The sequence below is a fragment of the Thermobia domestica genome, chromosome 16 (genome assembly GCF_964235325.1).
Source record: "Thermobia domestica chromosome 16, izTheDome1.hap1.1, whole genome shotgun sequence".
Lineage (NCBI taxonomy): Eukaryota > Metazoa > Arthropoda > Insecta > Zygentoma > Lepismatidae > Thermobia > Thermobia domestica.
In genome coordinates, this window is record NC_137469.1 from 11319110 (window position 1) to 11336419 (window position 17310).

Genomic DNA, 17310 nt, shown 5'->3' on the forward strand with positions numbered 1-17310 from the left:
AAAATTAAAGGGGTGGGCCAAAGTACCCCTCCCAAAAATTTAAACGGGGTGCACAAATGTACCTATGTCTTATGATAGGAAATGAATCCCCATACGTGACCATATAACGATATAAGGTAATAGGACTTCATCCAATGGAATAAATTAGGTAAAAAAACGAAACACGTGGTACAACGTATTGCTTACGTTTATATTTTGGCAATTTTGTACCCCTAAACGGGAACGAGTTTATAGTAATATATATTAGGGTCCTATACTATTATACCAAATGTTTAAATTGGACAATTTCCAAAATTTAAGGGGTGGGCCAAGGTACCTCTCCCAAATTTTTCAAGGGGTGCATTAATATACCCATGTTTTATGAAAGGTAATGAACCCTGTATACGCCCATATAACCATATAGGATAATAACACCTCATCAAAGGCGATAAATTAGGTCAAAAGTCCAAACACGTAGTTGTACTAAAATTTTGGCAATTTGGTACCCCTAAAAGGGAACGAGGTGGACCACCCAAATTTATAGTAATATATATTAGGGTCCTATACTATTATACCAAATGTGTAAAATGGGCAATTTCTAAAAATGAAGGGGTGGGCCAAGGTACCCCTCCCAAATTTTTCAAGGGGTGCACCAATATACCCATGTCTTATGATAGGAAATAGACCCCTATACATAACCATATAACTATATAATGTAGTAGGACCTCATCCAAGGGGATAAATGGGCCAAAAGAACAAACACGTGGTACAACGTATTGCTTACGTTTATATTTTTGACAATTTTATACCCCTAAAAGGGAACGAGGTGGACCATCCAAATTTATCATAATACATATTAGGGTCCTATACTATAATACCCAATGTTTAAATTGGTCAATTTCCAAAATTTAAGGGGTGGGCCAAGGTACCCCTCCCAAATTTTTCAAGGGGTGCATTAATATACCCATGTCTTATGAAAGGGAATGTACCCCTATACATGACCATATAACTATATAAGGTAATAACACCTCATCAAAGGGGGTAAAATCGACCAAAAACCATTTTTGGCAATTTTGTACCCCTAAAAGGGGACGAGGTGGACCACCCAAATTTATCATGATACATATTAGGGTCCTGTACTATAATACCCAATGTTTAAATTGGGCAATTTCCAAAATTTAGGTGGTGGGCCAAGGTACCCCTCCCAAATTTTTAAAGGGTGCATTAATATACCCATGTCTTATGAAAGGGAATGGACCCCCTGTATACGCCCATATAACTATATAGGATAATAACACCTCATCAAAGGGGATAAAATCGACCAAAACCAAACACGTGGTATAACGTATTGCTTACGTTTATATTTTGGCAATTTTATACCCCTAGAAGGAAACGAGGTGGACCACCCAAATTTATCATAATACATGTTAGGGTCCGGTACTATAATACCAAATGTTTAAATTGGTCAATTTCCAAAATTTAAGGGGTGGGCCAAGGTACCCCTCCCAAATTTTTCAAGGGGTGCATTAATATACCCATATGTTATGAAAGGTAATGAACCCCTGTATACGCCCATATAACTATATAGGGTAATAATACCTCATCAAAGGGGATAAATAAGGTCAAAAACCCCCGAAATTTGAATTTTTGGCAATTTTTTTACCCATGAAAGGGAACGACATAGACACCCAATATTGATAGAGGTACATACTATGGTCCTAGGCTACCACACCAAATTTTTAGATTTGGCAATTTCCAAAATTTAAGGGGGGGTGGTCCTATGTACCCCTGCCAAAATTTAGGGGTGGGCCATGGTTCCCCTGCCAAAATTTAGAGGGGGTGGTCCTAGGTACCCCTAGGTCATTGACCCCTGGCCGAGGTCATTGACCTTTGACCTATGACGTCACAAAAATTTTTGCTGACTCGGCTAGCCATAACGGGGGGACTACTACTGCCTCTACCCCCACAAGTTACGGCCCTGCAATAGAAACAGATACACTTTTCGAGACGAGACAGTTTCAGCTATTGCCCCGTAAGCACCCCTCCGGATGCATTCTCCAGATGCTAACAGTATTTGTAGTTTGAGGGAAATTTCCCGAATCTTGGGAAAGATCATAAATAAAATTAGCAAAAAGAAAAAAATGGATTTTTTAAAGTGAAAATCCAGGGAAATTCTCTCGCTGGCTGAGTGATCAATATAAATGCTTAAATTTGTCTTTGTTCTTCAGAAATAAACCAATATAATAGCAATAATTTGTGTTGCGGAAAGGTTCAAAGTAACACAATTTCATCCAGTTGTTTGCTGGGTGTATTTGTGTGTATTTTTTGTAGGAACAAAATGAAGGAAAAAGTAAAAAAAAAAAACATAGCAGCAAAAAGCAATTGAATGAAACAAATGTGGTTGCTACTGCCTTTAATACAGCTTAAATTAATCTTATTACACTGCTTCTGTTATAGGAATGGGACACTCAACAAACTAGGGGAAATTTGATAAGAAAAGGGAAAATTTTGTGTCAGTCGAGGGGAATTTTCTTAAGGGTCTTCACTACAGCGAAATTAAACTACCCTAATTTTAGAGTTTTTCTGTAATATCTTCAAACCAAATAAAAATATTCGAAAAACAGAAACGTAGTGAACTAGACAATACAATTTTACATGTGATACCTTTACCATAATTCACCTATCTGCTTTTGGTATGCCGCTATTTACAGAACCCGCGAAAAATGCTAAATCTATCTACAGTTGCAAATCAAAAGCAGATAGATGAGTTGTGATAATGGTATCACATGCAAAATAGAATCATCTAGTTCACTACGTTTCTGCTTTTCGAATATTTTTATTTGGTTTGAAGATATTACAGAAAATCTCTAAAATTAGCGGTAGTTTAATTTTGCTGTAGTGAAGGCCCTTAAGAGATCCAACGAACACTGACGCTAACGCTGCGTGCACGCGTGTGCGTAGTCCATGGTTCAATTTCCGGCAGAGTATGTGTCTTTGATACAAACCTGAGTTGCGGTTCATATCCCGCTTAGAAACAGTAAGCCTTGTCTTAAACCCTAGCTGCTCGAAAGCGACATTTAACATCGAATTATATCTTTAGGAGTGGGAAGGTTGGATTCTATTCCCGATGAACGTTCATGGGGTTCGGAATTCACGTTAAGATGTTAGCTAGATGTCTGTTATAGTATACGGCTAGTCGATGGGTTCGCAACGCTTTTTTTTTAATCGCTCATGCGTACGCTTGAAACTAAGGATGGCCACGAAGTTCCGGTTCCGGCGGAACCGGTTCCGCGAGGAACCGGTTCTCGGAGATCCGGTTTTCAGAACCGGTTCTGGAACCGGTTCCGGACCTGGATCCGAAAACCCGGTTCCAGAACCGGATCTTAGGAACCGGTTCCAGACCTGGATCCGAAAACCCTGTTCCAGAACCGGATCTTAAGAACCGGTTCCAGATCTGGATCTGAAAACCCGGTTCCAGAACCGGATCTTAGGAACCGGTTCCAGATCTGGATCTGAAAACCCGGTTCCAGAACCGGATCTTAGGAACCACTTCCAGACCTGGACCTGAAAGCCCCCAAACACCCGTAAAGGAAGCACAAAGTTCACCTTCAAAAATAATGCAAAGAGGACCATGCACTTGTACCTTCCCCGCCCAGACCCGCTTGTGCCCCCCAAAAAAATTTTGGTCCACCAGTGGGTGTTTAGCCAAATGAGTTGGCCAGTTTGCCTGTTTAGCCAATGAGTTTGCCAGTTACCCGCTTTATTTAGCCAAATGAAACAAGCTGTCACCGCCTGGGCGCTTCCACCATTTCATCTAGCACATTGCTCACAGCTTGCCAGCAGCGCGCGTTTAGCGTAGGGATGGTAACAAAGTTTCGGTTACCGAAGAACCGGTTCTAGACCTGGATCCGAAGAACCGGTTCTAGACCTGGATCCGAAAAACCGGTTCCAGACCTGGATCCGAAAAACCGGTTCCAGATCTGGATCCGAAAAACCGGTTCCAGACCTGGATCCGAAAAACCGGTTCCGGAACCGGATCTTCAAGAACCGGATCCGTTCAGACCCGAAAAACGGTTCCACCAGGAACCGGTTTTGGCCATCTCTACTTGAAACACGCTGACTTTGTATTTAAATGTGGATGGATAATCACAATGTGCTGCAAACACGAAAGCAATAAAAAACGCACAGAATACGTCGACTCGAGCGTATTTAGTGCGTTTCGGAACAATACACAGCCTGCTATTTCGGAATCAGTGAAAGATGTCTAACGGAAGGGAAAAAAAAGGAAAGACATGTTGCCAGACAAGGGGATTTTTAGCAAGAAACAGCTCCTTGGAAGATGCTTTGTGCAGAGTATTGGAACTCTGCTATTATAAAGTATATGTGTGTATAACAAAAGAAAATCCAGAAAAATACAAAGAATTCCGAAAAATTAGCTAATCACAGAAAAATCTTAACACAATAAGATCATTTCTCGTGATTCGCATGAATGAGAATAAAGGTGTGGCAGTAAGGGAAACCCTGACTGACTCACAGTATGATTTTTAACTCTGGCGAAAGTAAAATTACCGAGTAGCCATCTAAGTCGCGTTCACTACGGGAGGGAAGGGTAACGCATCTTTGTTAAGCCATAGCCTTATTGTTCGAGCTTCGGTGCTAAAAAGGGAGAACTTAACTTTTAAAACAAAAAACAACCAACTAACCGTGTATTTTGGGTCATTTTCATTATCATTTACAGGGGGAAGAGAATGTTATGGGGGAGATGAGATGTGCCTGAGATAAAAAAAGAACTTTAAAGGCCCATAGTTCCAATACTATGGAACCTATCGTAGTCGGGTAAAGACTTCACGTAAGAACTAGTATGTGCCCTATCCAAATATCCATGTTTTAGAATCTTGCGATATTTCCGCAACAATTTTTATAGAAACAGTTGGTGAGTATGTATTATATTCCGTAGCACAACTCCCTATATAAAAATTGTTACGTACGTTAGTACCTTAGGATTCTGAAAAATGTATTTTTGGATAGCGTGCATTATTAATTAGTAAGTGAAGTCTTGACCCAACTACGGTAGGTTCCATAATATTGGAGCTATGGACCTTTAAAGTTCATTTTTTCATGTTTTCGCAGCCTACAACTCCTAAAGGAAGCATTTGTGCACCCAGATTGGTCTATACTTTTTCTCTTATCTTGGGGTCAGGAATCATCTTCCAAACATTGTCGGTGTTGTTTTGAAACACACTGTATATAAAACCTACTTATCTCTCTGTTTTACTAAAATATACATACTTGTAGAGATCAAAAGGCATGTACATTTTGACATTAAGTTAATTATGCAGTGGTTGATGAAATCAAACGAACAAATAGCATATAGTTACCTGATCCCGTGATAAGACCTCTTCCAAGCCAAGGTTCAACAAATTTGTAGTCTCTGCTTTTGTCAATATGTTTCATATTGCTCAGGATAACCTGAAAATGATTTTATAGAGAAACGATTACTGCATGGATATTCACTATCAAATGGAACATTAAATAAAAATCAGAAACAGATTTTCAATAATTACTAGCTGAACCTGCACTATTTACAGCGCGTACAGTTCTAATATGAGCGCGAATCTCCTTCCCACTTCTCACTATATCTGTGCAAGTCCCTTTACGAACACAGGAGGAGTGTCAAAGTGTGTGAATTGCTATATACAAACATATAAATGTACTGTTATAATATATAGCATTTCAGTGAGTTTGTGGCAAACTTGAATAAGTAATAGATGATACCAAATACATTTTTTTTCTTTAATTTCATATCCGAATACGCCTCATTGTGGGTCCACAAGCCTTCGAAGTTACCAGCTTGCAATAGGGTTTGTCATTCACTTGTCAGATTAAAGCAAAGCGCCTGAAATGTCCATCAACCCGCTATACATAGCTCCTTTACTGGTTGCCTTTCATAAGGGTTTCAACCTTAACAGCCTAGTGACAATATTAAACTAATCGGGCCAAAACGACGCCTAAAATGTGGAATAGAAAAATAAAGACATTTTTTTTTAAGATTTGAATGAGAACTGGCAAATCTACACTAAATTTGAAAATCGACCAGAGAAAAAGGCACGTTTATAGTATTTGTGGTGTTCGAGATCTCATTTTCGAAAGGATTGACCACAAACATATAAACCTAACAGTTTAATATATAGACACCTAGAGCCTTATGCAGAGTCGTTTTGACGCGTTATTAGTGCCATACTAAAGAGTTCGACTAATATATGTTTCCTGCAGTAGTCAGGCCTTTAGTATGACGCTAATCATACGTCAAAACGACTCTGCATAAGGCCCCTAGTGCCAAATAAGAAAAAAACATTGAAGGTAGGTTTAAAAAATTGGAAATTGAAGATAGATAAAATATTAAACATACGTAAAATATTGAAAGCACGTTAAAAAAAAGGTAAACAACAAACTAAATTATCAGAGGTATTCTGTCTTGATTGGGAGGGCACTTTCCACATGCTAAGAAGCTTTTATGCTCCATGATCTTTAGCTAATCTATTCGTCTTGACGTAAGAATTTTCTGTTTAAGTATCATCCAACAACTGTAGCGTCTTTTGCCCTCTCTACCTTTTTCTTTCCAGTGTACCTTCTTACACCTTGCCTATGATACAGTTTTTTCTTAGCCAATGTTCCAACCAGTTTCTTCTTCTTTTAATTACATCGATTTTTTTTATTTTCTAGCTTATCGTTACTATTGCTTCCTTATTCGTCTTCTATTCGACCCAGCGAATTCTCTCCATTCTTCTCCACACCCACATTTCGAAATCCAACAGTCTTTTTTCATCACTTTTGGGTAATGTCCATGTTTCTGCCCCACAGAGCATAAAACTACATACGAAACATTTCATGAGTCTTTTTCCTTAACTCTTTATTCCAGGATACACAAAACAGACTTTTGTTCCTCCTAAATGTTGCATTCGTCATTCCTCAGTTTAAAAATTAAGAAGTATTAAAAATGTGTAAAACTGCAAGTAAAAAAGTTAAGGTAGGTAAAAAATTGAAAATTGATTTTTAAACATTAAAGTTATGTCAAGTACTAAACGGTGAAAAATTAACGTCAGTTTAAACATTTGAAGATAGATAAAAAAAAAATAATTAGAGGCAGTGGCGTATTTAAGGGAACTTCCGGACTTAAGCTCCTCGAAATTTTATTTACTACTTTAAAGTAAATTAAATATCTTGCAGAATTTTCACATTTCCAGGAATAAAGTTAGCAAAGCCCCATCCCCTTCGAAACAAAATCGTAAATACGCCAAGGATTAGAGATAATTAAAAATAATAGTGGGTAAAAAAAATGTTAAAAAATTTTAAGATATGTAAAAATTAAAGTTAAATATAAGGTTTAAAATAGTTGAAAGAGAAGGAAAGATAGTTAAAAATTAAGTTAGGCAAACAATTCAAGACAGTTAAAGGAAATTAAACATACTTAAAATAATAATAAAAAAATAGTTAAATATAATCAAAACCATGTATATAGTTAAAGTTAGGCAAATAAATGTAACACTTTAACTCTACTATTGGAACTTTAAGTTTGTTTTTCTTCTTCAGTTTAAGACAAAATTTCAAATGGAAAGTTTGAAGCTCGCAACGAACTAACACGGGTGCGAAGAAGCCCGTGGGTAATAAGACTTGGAAATCACTAACATTCCTATGAGTTGTTCATGTGTGTTTTGATATTCTTGTTAAATTGCAAGACAGCCTGACACAATGAACATATTCAGTATTGAAATAAAAATAATTGATATTAAAATTACGACCAGTTATTTTCTAGTATTCATTGAACATATCGTGCTACTCTACCGTGAATTTAATAACGAATGTATCTACAGAAAGTTTGCCAATGTGTGCTTTAAGTGCACTGCAAATTTGTCATGGACGATAATTTTAGGTTTCCCATGGAGGGAGGGACTTTCAATACACGAGGCGAAAATATTACTAAGAAAACACTACTACGTTGAGGACGATTATAGATACGTCTTAGTAAGGGGAATTTTCTCTGGGTGACTCCTGAAACCGCCACTGTTTCCAACATAACTACTGCACTCAACAATTCGTCCATATAGTTGAGCGACTGAACGTACTTGTCAAATGGTTGCAACTCGCTTCCGTTCGCTTCAATAAGAGAAAAACAATTTAGATAAGACCAGTATTCTATTTTAAGCAGTGGCGTAATTGAAGGCTTGGGGGCCCTTCCGCAGACAGCGTGGAGCAGGGTCCCTTCTCTACGTCCCACTTCACGATTTGGGGCCCCTTGTTGGCTTGAGGCCCCTCGCAATGCGGGGTCTGCGGGGCCCTTATTTACGCCCAAGATTTTAAGACACCAACAAAAAAAAAATATATTAAAATTTTTAGTTTAAGCGTCTTACCTCGAGATCTTCCGGTGCTAACAGTATAACATATCCGAGAGGACCAAACCAGAAACGTAGGATTGGAAAATAATACTTGGAAGCCTTACACATCAACTTGAATAAATCTGAAAGATAAATTTAAAAGATAAACTAACGTAATATATACTTTATAATTCCTACAAGAGCTTTACAATTAATACTTAAAAAGTTTCATTATATTTCGTATTCATTAACACCGTATCTCAGTGTATAGAGCCACTATCCCTTTCGAGGTATTTCGGGTCACGTGGCTCAGTGGTAGAGCGTTCGTTACCTCTGGTTTTACATCCCACGAATATGGCTGCTAGACTAAAAGAAATGGTGATGATGAGAAGTGAATGGAATGGTGGAAAGAAAAAGTGGGAGGAAACGGGAGAAAACCCACGCACGCGGTGTTTGTCCACCACAAAACTCACTTGGTGCGAGCTGGGATCAAATCAGGGACCCCATACACCAGAGGTGAACCCGTTACCACTGAGCCACCGCAGCCCCACCTACGTCTGTACATTGGTTCACTTGTTCCATATTCCATTCCAATTTGACATTATCAAAATTATACAACAGTGGCATATATTATATAATTATTTTGCTGTTATTCATGAATTGCGTGTTCATAATTTTGGCATGGTGACAAGTAACATAAGAGAGTTTTAGGGGCAATGAGTTTTAGAATGTCATTTACTATCACTCTATTATCTATTAAACAAATCAACAAAATTCCTATTTCTAACAATATGATATCCAAAATGTGGGGGTAAGTTCCAAAGTTGGTCGTCCGTTTCTAGCAAAATTTTGAAAACTTACAGGGAAGGAATGGATAATTTGCTCGTTGGTGTGTTTTATAATATGTAAGGGGAGCGGAAGTTGTGTTTATTTTTCTTTATAAGCGGTTATAAACTTGGAACTATTTGGCAAGCAGAGGTAATTTATTAGCGCAAGGTTACCACATGGTTGGATTGTGGGAAAATAACGAGCATTTGTATTCTGAACATGGCTGCAGGTGTACAAAGGCGCTCCGATTGGTACGCTTACGCAGAGACGATTACGCTCTATTAATTTTAACAAAACAGATACAAACTTTCCTAATCCTAAGCTAACCCGATCCTATCCTTCCTTACTTATCCCTACTTTACTCTACTCTACCCTACCTTTCTCTATTATACCTTTCTAAAGCGGTCCTAAAAATTTATGATTTTTAAATTTTCGTAGTTGTTATTACGCTTTTTGTCGAAAACCAGGGAGGCGATCAACTTCAGAATAAATGACAAAATGTGTTTTTATAAAATTCCTATGATATTGTCTTTACTTTTGAATGCTCAAACTATCGTAAAATCAGTAAAATCACAAAACACATTTTGTAAAAAAAAAAAAAAAAAAAAAAAAAATCCGATTGCGTTTTTAAAAAAATCACCTCGACCCTAGCCATAGGAACTAAAATACACGGTTCTGATTGGTTGGAGTTATCCGATTTTTGCCACATAGCGTATATATTGCACAAAGCAAACACCAGATGCTGTCGGCCCTCGTAGCCGAGCGTGCTAATGGTGAAAATTGCTTTTGGCATGGATTCAAACCCTGCCCAAAGAAAGTTTTTTTTATTATTTTTTTTTAAATTTTCGACACTTTTTTCATTAAAAATTAGATGAAAATAATACTAATTTTATCTTGTACATAATATATAATGCATAAATTGTGTTTTTTTCCACCATTTTCCTAGAGATTTCTGATAGCCCTTATAAACAATGACGTTATAAAGCAACAGAAGAGTAAGAAATGGGGCCCTCGCGAAGTGAGGGGTTGTAGGGGTAATGGGGAGTTAGAGAAGGGCACATACAACTTTAATGATTAAAAAAGGGTGATTTACTTACGTTACGAAACATAGCTGAGCGAGCGAAGGGGTTTAGAAGCCCCGCAGGGCTCGTTTTGTTCGACTTGACCCTCATCATAATACGTTATACTCAAGTGGTGCAATTTCGATGTAAATCTAAACTTGCCTGCTTCCTTGTGACCAAGTTTAAAGAGTTGGCTAGGGTAGGGCGTAAAATAAACGCTTTCCGATTACATTAAATCAATTTGTTGGATTTTGTTCTAGCAAAACCTAACCTTGAAAGCGGAAATAGTATTCAAGGAGATAATAGCACTTCCTAGTGATACATACCATTATTCGCAACGTGTATATTATAATTTTAACGTTTAGTAGGAATAATGTACACACCAAAAGATGAGATGTTGAAATAACATAAAATGACTACCACTTTAGCGTGTTACTTGTGTGTCAATTTAACACCAAATTTTTTTTTTTTTTTTTTTAATATGTTATACCGCAGACGATAACGTCGTCTCTTTGGGAGTGATTCAGATAGACATTGCTTATGATTTAGCACATATATGGGCTATGAGGTTTAACAACAATAATAAAGTAAGTCACTTTATTCATACACAGGTGAATTATTATTGTTGTTGTAAAACATTGATGGTACAAACTAGAAACACAGATAGGAATGTGGAATAGTAACATGTAGTATGGAGGACAGTGCTCCAGATAACAGTGATCAGATGTAAGGATTGTGAATTTTAGAAAGATGTTTATTTAATGAGCGGAGCGAATGATGAGATGAAGTGCTTAGACGCCACAGTACACAGGGAAGAGTTAGTATTCACAAATGAGCTTATCTTCTGTGTTGGGGCTACTCAACACTGATGATAGACAAGGGGGAAGCCCTTGTTAGGTGGAGTCACTGTGCAGACGATGGGTAGATGTGCGGGTTGAATTCTGATGGATGATAAATGTCGAAGAAATGATGGTCAGGGTGCTCTGGATACGTCCGGCTATAGATGGAGAGGAGATGTCGCAGTGGAGGATAGTAATAAGTAGGTGAGGCGAAAAGTCGACTATCAATGTGTATGGTGTCCATAAGTGTATGGTGCTGTGTTCTCCATTTCTTGTCTATGTAGCGAGAGCGAAGGTCTTCCAGATGTCGAGTGATGTGCGGGAATGTTAGTCGTTCGTATAAGAGACGTGTCGGGCTAGGTAATCTGATTCGAAATGCGAGACGTAAAGCATGGCGTTCTATAATACGTAGGCGCTCGTAGAAATCATCACTCGCACTAACCCAGGCAGTGTGACCGTGAGTGAGACATGGGCGAAGAAATGCCTTGTACGTGTTTAGAACAGTATCGGTATGCAAACCCCAGGTAGTACCGACGAGCCGCTTCAGGAGATTTAAACGATTTTGCGCTTTCTCCTTGATGGAAAGAAGGTGAGGTTTCCAAGATAACTTGGCGTCGAAAGTTACCCCCAGATATTTAGCAGTAGTGCTAGGGTGGATGGGTACACCGTCTACATTAATGTTAAGTAATGATGGATTGCGGCGTACTCGACTGCGTCTCTTGTGTGGAATGATGACGAGAGCCTGGGTCTTAGTACAATTTAATTTCAACTTCCATCTACTGCACCAGTTGGTAAAAGCATCTATGGCTTTTTGCAGAGAGATGTTGATTTGGTGCATAGTTTTGCCACAAGCCAGCAGTGCGGTATCGTCTGCAAATGTGAAGGTATAAATAGGCTCAGGCATTACAGGCAGGTCACTGACGTACAAGATATATAATAGTGGCGATAAGGCTGAACCTTGCGGGACACCGGTGTAAGGAAAAATAGGGAAAGATAAACTGTCGTTGATGGAAATGTATGCAAGACGATTCGTAAGAAAGTGGTACACCATACGTATATATGCGGCAGGAAGATTGAAGAAGTGTAACTTATACACAAGACCATTATGCCACACGCGATCAAAGGCCTTTTCAAGATCGAATAAAAGTAGGCATGAGGGTGCAGTTCTATTATAATGGTTCGTAAGAATAGTGCTAAGTCGTAAGAGGTTATCAAGGAGACTATGCTCAGGACGGAAGCCAGCTTGATGTTTGGGTAACAGATCGTGTATTAGCAAATGCCTATGAAGTCTGCGGACTACGATGCGCTCAAAGATTTTGCCGAGTGTGGACGTGAGCTGAATTGGCCTATAAGAAACTGGATCCGTTTTATCTTTGTGGGGTTTCAGAAACATTAGCACTTTAGAGACTTTCCAAGTAGGTGGATAGTAGCCGGTTCTGAGAACAAAATTGTAAAGCGTTGCCAAAATATGTAGCAAAATAGCAGGACCTTCTTTAATATGGCGGTAGGTTATACCATCAAACCCAGGCGCAGTGTTTTTCTTGTGACGTATCACGTCTGTAATATCCAGTGGCGTTATTGGCGCCGTTAAAGGATGCTGGTCATCCATAGTATGGTCTACGTTAATTTGAAGATATCTATTATGAGGATTGGTATATCTGTCAATGCGTCTGTAAAGTGTCGACCTATCTCGAAAAGAAGTTTCTGGTGTAAAAGTGGTCTGAAGAACATGGGCAAAGGCATCCGCTTTCGTAGAGTCCGTTGTAAGGGCAGTATTCTTGTCTAGTAGAGGATACTGAGAGGTGCTGGTTTTCCCTATGAGCCGATTGAAATGTTTCCAATACTTAGTTGGATGACTTTCCTCTGCTAAAGCGTTAACTGTCTTTATCCAGTTGCGATTAACACCAAACACATCGCCTTAGAGCATATCAGAAATACCTCATTACTGGCTGTAAGTATATGCATTGTTTTTTATTGTTTGGTATGAGCAAAGCTTTGCGAAACATATTTCGCATTTATGGCAATTAACTAATGACATTCTATATTTTCTGTGATCGGTCACAATAATATTGGTGTAAACCTGTGAATCATCTGACAACAGTTATACAAATAGCTGTGCTTCCATCTGTTTTCTTTATCTGTTATTCTTGTGCAGGGGCGTCATTTAGGGAGGGCAGGAGGGGGCAATTGCCCCCCCCCCAAGAGTTTGAGGAATATATATACTTTAATCGATTGTCTACTAATATACTAGTACAAAACCGGATAGTCTTGTGTCTGTGGTGCTTTTGCCCCCCTCAAGCGAAGTCTGAAATAACGCTCCTGTTCTTGTGCCTTAGCATATATGAACATAAGATGGCAGAACTGTTGCCTATGTAACTGTTGTCAGACGATTCACAGGTTTACAACAATATTATTGTGACAGATTACAGAAAACATAGAACATTACTCATTACTTGACATAGGTGCCAAAGATATTTCACAAAGCTTTGCTCACATTAAACGATAAATAACAATGCAAGTTCTCTCAGGTAATAACTAGTTATTTTTGATATGCTCGGAAGGCGATGTGCTTGGTGCTGAATTAACACACAAGTAACACGCTAAAGTGGTAGTCATTTTGTGTTGTTTCAACACCTCATTTTTTACAGTGTAACAAAGTAAGTGAAAATAACGGTGAACATAAACAGTGTGTGGTTATTAATAGATCGTTATGAAATAATTTGTAACCGAACCTAAAATATCGGTCGTTACAAAGGTTCTCAGAATTTTAAATACTATTCCTTATTTATTGTGTTGAAATAACTTATTTTAAATACAGGACTAAATATATAAATTTACTAGTGTATAGCTTTAATTCCTGGGTCAAAACCAACATGTTAACCAGAATAGATTGATTATATATCATACAATATACAGGGTAAACCTGAAAGATGTGCACAAACTCCGGGAGGTGATTCGTAACATCGAAAGAAGACAAAAAGTCCTTTTGCATGTTGTCGAATTACCCGTCGTGATTGCTGTGCACATCTTTCTATTCCGTTCTAATTTTCAGAATTCGACTTTCGATTCCAAGTTAGCACTCTTGTCACTCGTACATGACGCGAAATTCGACAACATGCAACAGGACTTTTTGTCGTCTTTTGATGTTACGAATCACCTCACAAAGTATGTGCACACCTTTCTGTTCCGTTCCAATTGTCACGATTGGAGTTTCGATTCCACATTCGCACCCCTGTCACTCTTACACGACGCGGAATTCGATAATATTCAAGAGAATTTTGTCAGTTCTTTTCATATCACGAATCACCTCCCGGAGTTTGTGCACATCTTTCAGGTTCACCCCTGTATAGTTGATCAGTACAATGCGTTAAAAAAGCTGACGTTTTCCGAAACTAAAATATGTAACTCATTGATAAAATTAGAGTGGCGATGGTTGAGATGGTAAGACGTCTACTTATCAACAAACAGCCCGATTTCGATCATTGATACGGTTATTTGAACCGTTTTTACTCTGGTTCAAATGTTACTCCAGTTTTCAGCAGCCTCTGTCAAGTGGATACCTGGGGAAACCTTGAAGTACAGACAGCCAAAGCGTTTGGCAGATCAGCTCTCAATACCGAGGCCTTACCTTAATAGCACCTTTAATAATAGTAAAACACAATTACAGTACACTGACAGGACTAGCAACAATGACAATTGTGTAAAAGCATAGAGCTTCGAGTTATCGAGGTCATGTCAAGAGAAATTCGAATTATAGAGGTAAACTTCGACTTGTAGAGATTCGTAGATACGAAAGTTCGAGTTACCGAGGTTTTTTAAAAATATGATTATGATATAAAATTCGACTTACCGAGATTGCATTTTTTAAATATTCGACTTTCAGAGGTTATTTATAACATTTGAGTGTCATGGAGAGTTCAAGCGAATGTGAAAAAATTCGATTTATCAAGAAATTAGAGTTATCGGGGTCGAGCTGTATATATAAAGGTTAATAGCCTTTTTTAACTTCGCTGAAACTTTTATACATGTCCCGAATATTTTTCTTTTTTTTTAAAAAAAAAAAACACTTTTCTTTGTTCTAAAAGCTCTAAATCTTTCCCACCTAATGTTAATGAAATTTTATGCAGTTCTGTCGTTCGGATTTTGTAGCCAATGTAGTTGTGTCTGTTTTCTATTCTCTGTTCGTTTAGTGCATTCCTGGTCGAACCATTGTTTGTTCCTATGTGTTTTCGCCCCCTAGCGAAAATACATAGGAACAAACGATGGTTCGACCAGGAATGCACTTGGGGTGCCCGGTTCGATCCCAGCTCGCGCTGTGTGGACTTTGTGGTTGACAAATATCGTGCTCGTGTGTTTTCTTGGGCTTCTGCCGTTTCCTCCTACTTTCTTCATTCCACTATTTCACTCATCTCTCATTATCACCGCCTCCTTTAGCCTAACCGGTATAATCGTGGGACGTAAAACCTAAAGATTTTATTTTCTATGTGTTTTCGCGTGCCCTAGTTTTTTTGTTTGTTCTAATTTTAATGCTATCCTTAATTTTAACCCAAGTATCCTCAACACTAATGCATTCCGAACTATCTAAGATTCTATTCGACACTTCAATCTAATAATCTACTCTCGCCTGATCCTTCTCTAATTTCTTTCAATTAAACCTTTCCGTTATCAGATGAAAATTATTTCTTTATTTTTTTTTTTTTAACGATAATCTTTCTCTTATTCTCACTGCTGCCAGGTAGTGGTCAGTGTCATAGTCAGCTTGTCTAAGTGATTGAATATCAATATGATTGGGTTCTTTTATCTACTAAAACATGATTAATTTGGTTGTGTGTTTCTGCATTTGTGCTGAGTTGCAAATATTATTATTATTATTATTATTATTATTATTATTATTATTATTATTATTATTATTATTATTATTATTATTATTATTATTATTATTATTATTATAGCCCTCCTCTCTGATCTAATGGCTCCCATGTGCCTTTGGTGGACAAGGTGCAGGGTTCGAGCTGGGGAGTACTGAATGCACTGCAATGGTTGAGACACCGCTTTAACTTTCAGATCTTTTGCAATATTTGCTGGTGATAAAGGACATAAGCACAAAGTGTAAACATTATGCTTAATATCTGTTTATTATGAAGCCTGTTAATTCTTAAGTAAACTTGCTTAAAACATCAATCTTAGAACCCGTCTCAATTCTTGTATAAAAAGTCAAAATTAGAAAGAAAGTACTTACGGTAGCCCCGAATAACGTAGCCTCTGACGCTGTTGCCTTTGGTACAAGTGATCCCAGTCTCGTTCTATGCCACTTCCTTCCCTAGTAGCAAGGTTGGTTGGCCCACCGTTGGGAATTGAGTGAGATTTGATCAAAACGGTGGGTAATGGTTGGTGAAAGCCTATAGTGGAAAAAGTTAAGTTGGCCCAACGTTGGTTAAATGTATGATTGGCCAACCAACTATTCTCCCCATCTTCACGCAACGAAACTAGAATTGACTGTTTCTCCAACCAAGAAATGCGTTATTTCAACATTGGCTAAATGTCGGGGAACAGTTCTTTTGGTTGGGAAATGGTTGTCAAAGCGACCAAACCTGACGTTGGGCCACCGTTGGTATGTTGCATGACCATCATTTTCCCAACGTTGGGCCAACCAAATTTGTTACTAGGGTCCCTTCCTTCTTTCTTTCTTCCTCTGCAATTCGCCGGGTAGTGTGATCACCGAGAAAGTCATCCCTTATACATGACGCAGTAACATGGCCATGGATGTCGAACAACCAGAAATCTAGTTGCTAATCTAATATAGAAAACACTTACCTTCACGTTTTTTCTTCTTGATGTACAAGAAATTTCCCAGAAGCGGTTTAGCTGGTGGTCCTGGGATCTTCTCTAGAAGCTCCACCATACGAGCATGTTTTCTTTTGTAATATATGATGACTACTGTTGCAGTAAACACAAGAACATACCCAAAGATTCGACCGAACGGGATCAAAAATGGGAATTCCATCCTTTTCGGCGAAAAAACGCTGGCAGCAGTCAGGAAACCGAGATGCACATTTGACGTGTAAGATTCACAAACTGACGAGATAGATTCACAAAGATACTAGCTGTGTACTTTTAAATTTAATTATTCAGTTTGGTTTTATTCCTTTCCTATTTTTCTTTCTTTTTTTATCGTATACTTCACGCCCCCTGAATCCTTTTTGTAAGCCTTCTGACTAATCTGAGCAACAG

General features: G+C 38.2%; 1 pseudogene; it reads right to left on the bottom strand.

Annotated features, from left to right (window-relative positions):
- Positions 1–16981, bottom strand: part of LOC145672416 (cytochrome P450 4C1-like) — a 54974-nt pseudogene extending 37993 nt beyond the window's left edge.
- Between the last annotated feature and the right edge of the window lie 329 nt (positions 16982–17310).